Here is a 5,753-nt window from a genome sequence, read left to right on the forward strand (position 1 = left end):
TTTTTTCAAGGATTTCCATTTTTTTTTTTTTGAGAATCTCTATCTCTTGTTGAAATGATCTTTTGCTTCCTGTAGTTGATCTTTCAACTGCTCACTGGTATTATTATTCATTGCCTGCATTTCCTCTCTTATCTCATCCTTTGCTTTGCAAATCATCTTAATCATCTATAATCTGAAGTCCTTTTCTGATACTTCTTCTACCATACTGTCATTGGATTCTATTAATATAGAATCTAGATTTGTTTGGATCATTTTCTTTCCTTGGTTTTTCATGTTGTTCATGTATCTTCCCTCTACCAGTGCAGATCTGGGGTATTGTATATTTCCCCCATAGGCTTATAGTGGCCCTATAGGTTTCCAAACCCTTCTCTTTAAGGGGAGATCAATATTAGCAGTGCCCAATTCAGACACTATGCAATCCTAGACCAAAGAGCCCCTATGAGGACAATAACAAAATTGTGATAGTAAACAGAATGAGTTCACATATTATCTTCAATATAACAAACAGATTTTCATTAAGTTCTGGAATTTGTAATGCAGGACAAAGAGGATGTAGAGAGATGTAGGATGTAGCTGTTAATGGGATAAGGAAAGAATATACAGAAGTTCTAGATAATAGAAAGTGTGAGAGTGTAATCCAAAGTAATTGTATGTTAGCATGCAAAAAGGGAGAAATAGACTCTTAGGGAACAGGTAAACAAAATGAAAAGAGAGTAGAAATGTAAAGAAATAAAAACTTAAAATTGTTTGATTAAGGAGAACAAAGAAAATCTACAATATAACTGTCACATAGTTTTCAAACCTCTCAGTTTTCAGTAGCCTGATGCATGAGAGGTATCTGACAATGAGCTTCAAGTCTCCAGCTGGCATCTCAGGATAGGATTTGATCCACCTAATGATTGGAGCTATGTCTTCCAGGATTATTCAAGTTGGCTACTCTGGCTTTTAAATGTGTTGCCAAATGGGGAACTGCATCTCAAGTTGTGGGTGTGGTCAGCTGGATGTCCTGGAGGTGTGGAGCTGTTGGTCAGGCATGTTTTCTGGAAATTGGATGTGTTGGGTGTGGTTGCAGGATCCTGGAACCCAGGTGTAATCAGTTGTTCTGATGTCCGGGTGATAGGATGCAGTCAGTTGGTCTAGGGGCCCTGTCAGCAGGGAGCATTCACTTGATGTGAGGATCCTGGAGGCAGGGAGAGATTGGTCAGACTGAGGGATCCTGGAGACCGAGCTCAGTCAGTCTGGCCAGGTGTCCTACGGGGCCTGGCTGTTGACTCAAAATCTCTCTTTTTTATTTGATTCACTGTACACAAATGGAGTACAACTATCACTCCTTGTACACAAGGTAGAGTCATATCATTTGCATAATCATACATGTACAAGGGTAATAATATTTGTCTCTATTCTATTATCTTTCCTTCCGCTGCCCCCTCCCCATCCCTCATTTGAGTCCCAATGCACAAGAAATAACTGCAGGAATCAATAATTGGGATAGATCCAAATTAAAAAGCTTTTTCTCAGCAAAGGAAACAATCAACAATGTGAAGAGAAAGTCTACAGAGTGGGAGAAAATCTTTGCCACACACACTTCAGATAGTAAACTAATCATGCAGATCTATAAAGAACTCAAAAAACTTTACACCAATAATACAAATAACCCAATAAATAAATGGGCTAAGGAATGATCAGACACTTCACAATCTCTTGACCACTTACCCAAGGTTTCTTGACTACAAAGAGAGGCCTCATGGCCAAGTTGCTGTGTTGATTTAGATTGCAGAATTGTGGGTTTTGTGAACATTGTCAAGAGTTTCCTTATATGGTCGTACCCTGCTGGTTCTTTTAATTTCCCTGTACGGTCCTTTGTTCACACTGGCCACAAATGACCAGGGATTAAGTCAGGAAACCCTATGTCTGGGAACTCTAATTCAGACAATCCTTCTCAGTTGAAGTCAACAATACTGCACTTTAGTGTTTTTAAGTATTTCTTTATTGAGACAGGCATGATGGTACATGACTACTAATTCCAGAAATTCTATGAATTCAGGAGGTTGAGGCTGGAGGACAGACCTCAAGGTTTAGGCCAGCCTTGGCATCTTAGCAAGACCCAGTCTCAATGTAAAAAAAAGGGCTGGGAATGAAGCTCAGTGGTAGAGCACCCCTGGGTTAAATCCCAGTCACAAAAAAGAGCATCTTCTTGAATGTGACTTTATTCTGTTTTTAAACATGAAGTTGATGTAAAAAATTTTATGACATGCAAAATTGTGTTTACTGAATTTTCTCTTGTGGTACATAAGATGATTCACAGACCACATATTCCACCTGCTATATATATGCTGTGGTTACTTATCTGATTTGTGAGCTTGTGAGTTTGTCAGAATTAATAAAATTATGACTGCATGTATCATGCTCCTTAATATTTTGTAGGAAGAAATCTCACATCATAGGCAGAAACATCTATCCACTATAGATATATCAGTTTGATGTTTTCACCTTTCAATTAATCTAAGAAAATCTATCTATTCATCCTCAAGAATGAAAATTGGGCAATTCTTTCCTACACTCAGGGCAAGGACTCATTTTTTAATGAAGCCAGTAAAGTGGTCTTTCTCTTTGCCTTCCATTTCCTTGACTATTTTTAAAGCAGTTTTATGTTAACAGGAAAATTGAGAGGAAATTTAAACAATATATGTATACTCCCTGACCCTTCTCTCTATGTACAAGTTTATGTTTTCAATGCACCTGGTGTGCTCAATAAACACATGGTCATTCAACCAGCTGTTTTGACACCACATGGCAGGGCTGAGATGCATATGCAAACACATGTTGATAAATTTTTATTTTTTCCACTAGTGGGCAAAGGACTGAAATTAAAGCAAACTCCTCCAGGCAGTTCTTGTCTCCCTGGTTCAGCTAATCATCTGTTAGCTAATCAGCTGAATTCACACAGGACCAGGTGAGTTGAGCCTGACTTTGAGCTCAGATTAGCACTCTTCTTTGCCATGTGGCCAGGATATGCACCTTCCCATCCCAGTGTATTGTGCCCTAAGATTCTGGTTCTCATGTGATGGACAGTTGTGAGTGTCCAACCCCCACTCCATCTTGTGGTGTGTTTCTGGGACCTTTCCAGACCCTCCCATACAGAGGTACTCTGCTGTCTCAACATGGGTTCATGCCAGCATTTCATGATGGAGATTGTTGTGCCCAGCATGAGTCTCTGCTCCATGCTTATGCCCAACACCCCTCTACAACTTCATGCCTGTTTGAAGGGCCCTCCACAGCATGCATTTCACCACCAGATGCAGGCTCCAAGCTTCCAAAATTCCATACTGCCCATCACACTAGGACCCTTCCCATGCAGAGTTCAAACAAGGCTCATCCATTTTGTGTCTTTGCTTGTATCTGAGGAATCACTAATTCCATTGTGTGCCACCCATCCTGACTGCACACTTAAACCAAGCCTGGCCTGCAGAATCACTATATTCCTGAGTCAAGTACCCTCACCATGGACAGTTTTAAGCTGACAACTCTTTAACAACCATTTGCAAAATTCCTGAATACTTCCCTGCAGGGGTCCCTCCAAGGATGTCACTGATCTATTCCCCAGATACAGCACTCACTTCTGGTTTCTTTAACCACTAACTCCACAACCAAGTCCTCAGTTCTTGGTCATTTGGGTGCTGGCTCATCTCTGAATGGGGAGAAGGCCTGGGAAGCAGACACTGTCTGTGGGTCCTTGCTGCCTGGGAGATTATGTGTCTTACTCCCTGCTGAAGTATTCTGTACAAAGGTCCATTACTGAGTTTTCAGTTGCTGTGTGCTGTGCTTTGAGTGTAGCTTCTTCTCCATAGTATGTGTTGAAAATGATGGCCATTGTGGCAGGATTGCAAGTAGAACTTTGAAGAGGCAACTGGATTTTTAGGAGGAGTTTTTTCTCATAGGCCTGGTTTCCTTACCTTGGAGGGAGTTGCTAAGAAAGCAAGGCCAGGCTTCCTGTTCTGTCTCTTCTACATCCTGCCTTGACCTTCCACTTCTCTGTCATGCTATGATGCAGCAAGGCCATTGGCAGATGTCCTGACTGAGTATGGATTTACAGCCTCCTGAACTATGACCTGAGTAAATTTCTCACCTTAATAAATTAGCCAAGCTTGGCTATTCTGTCATAGCAACAGAAATCAAAGTGAGATACTGCAACCAATCCCCATACACTACCAACACCACCCACTTAATAGTACACACCTGTGCAGAGTGGGAGCCTTAGCACAGTGTGAACAGCTTCCCTACTCAGAGTCTCATGAGGCTGAGCATCTGCCATTTGCATTTTTGTCTATGGCCCAAATAAAGAAGTATCCAGACTGACTCAGATTTGATGGGACCTTCCCTGGAAGCTGTGGCACTGTGGCTGAGCAGGAGTGGCCCTCAGCTCCTGAACACAGTTTTCTTTTCCTCACTGTAGCCCTCCATGATGCAAGCCAACAAGGGCAAATCTCTCTCATGCCAAATCCTTCTCCAAATTTGAATCTCTTCACAAGAGCCCAGTTCCTCTTAATGTCTGAGCTGGTTAGGTCAAGGTAATCTCCCTTTCTTCAGATTTTCTGGATAGCATCCTGGGTTATATTGGCAAAACATTTTTCCTTATTATGTAAAACCATCCCATGGTACCATGCCATTGGATTCAATGGTCCCCTATATCCAACAGATAGGTGCTGAAATCAGAAAAATCCTGGGGGTTCCCAAGATATCCCTGAGATGGTACAGTTAAAAAGAGCACAAAGCCAGAGTGTGAACTGCATCTGCAGTGTGTTCAGGTGGTCTTCATCCAAGGTAAATGTTGGCCAACACCATTATCAAAAGAGAGTTTATTCAGAGAAATGTTGTGGATTACTGATCTTGGCCCCTGTGCCAGGAACCATTAGAAACTTAAGATATGTTTGTAATGTAAACATATAAAGTCTCACAGAAATGTATAGCATGACGGTCCTGAAATTGAAACATCTTTTCAGGCAGCTAGACTAATGTCTGCAATGTGATTGTAAAAAAATTAAAAGTCCAGTTGGTAGTGACAACACAGAAACACCAAGCAAGGATAGAAGAGCAGGGCACAAGCCTGAGGACCCCTATCACCCACCTTTTTGCCCCACTGCACTTCAGACTTTGACCTACGCTTATCTTGCCATTATTATGTGCAGGAAGACCCTCAGACACCCAGGGCAACATCAAAAGCTTGTCCTTCAGCACCTGGCTTAGAACTTAGCAACCAACTCAAGAAGACCAAGTCATGCTAGATTGTGACACTGAGCAGTAAATTATTGTGGGACCATTGTGAGTGCCATAGGTCCATTTGCACCTTCACAGGGAGCAGATGATTCCAGGAGTAGGCAGCCCTCAGCACAGTTGTGTATAGTGTTCCAGACCATATTTCTGAACAAGATCATATTCAAAGGCATTAATCAGAATTATTCTTGGAGAATATGTGTGCCTTCTAGCTGGCACTCCTCCATGGGACATCATAAGCCATAACCTGATCATATAGACTGGCCACATTTTATTACTTGTTCTGTTTGGAACTCCTGTCCCCTGCTAAGGTCTAAGTGCCTTGTGGGAAAGGATTGCAATATTTTGTTCCTGTTGGAGGCCCAGGTCCTGAAACAGTGCCTGCTACGACATAGGTTCTCAATAAATGTATTTCGAATGGGGAAAATGACTTCAGCTTGGGAAAAGCTGCACTGAGCAAAGTTCTGATGGACCCTTTACTT

The sequence above is a fragment of the Sciurus carolinensis genome, unplaced genomic scaffold, assembly GCF_902686445.1.
Source record: "Sciurus carolinensis unplaced genomic scaffold, mSciCar1.2, whole genome shotgun sequence".
NCBI lineage: Eukaryota > Metazoa > Chordata > Mammalia > Rodentia > Sciuridae > Sciurus > Sciurus carolinensis.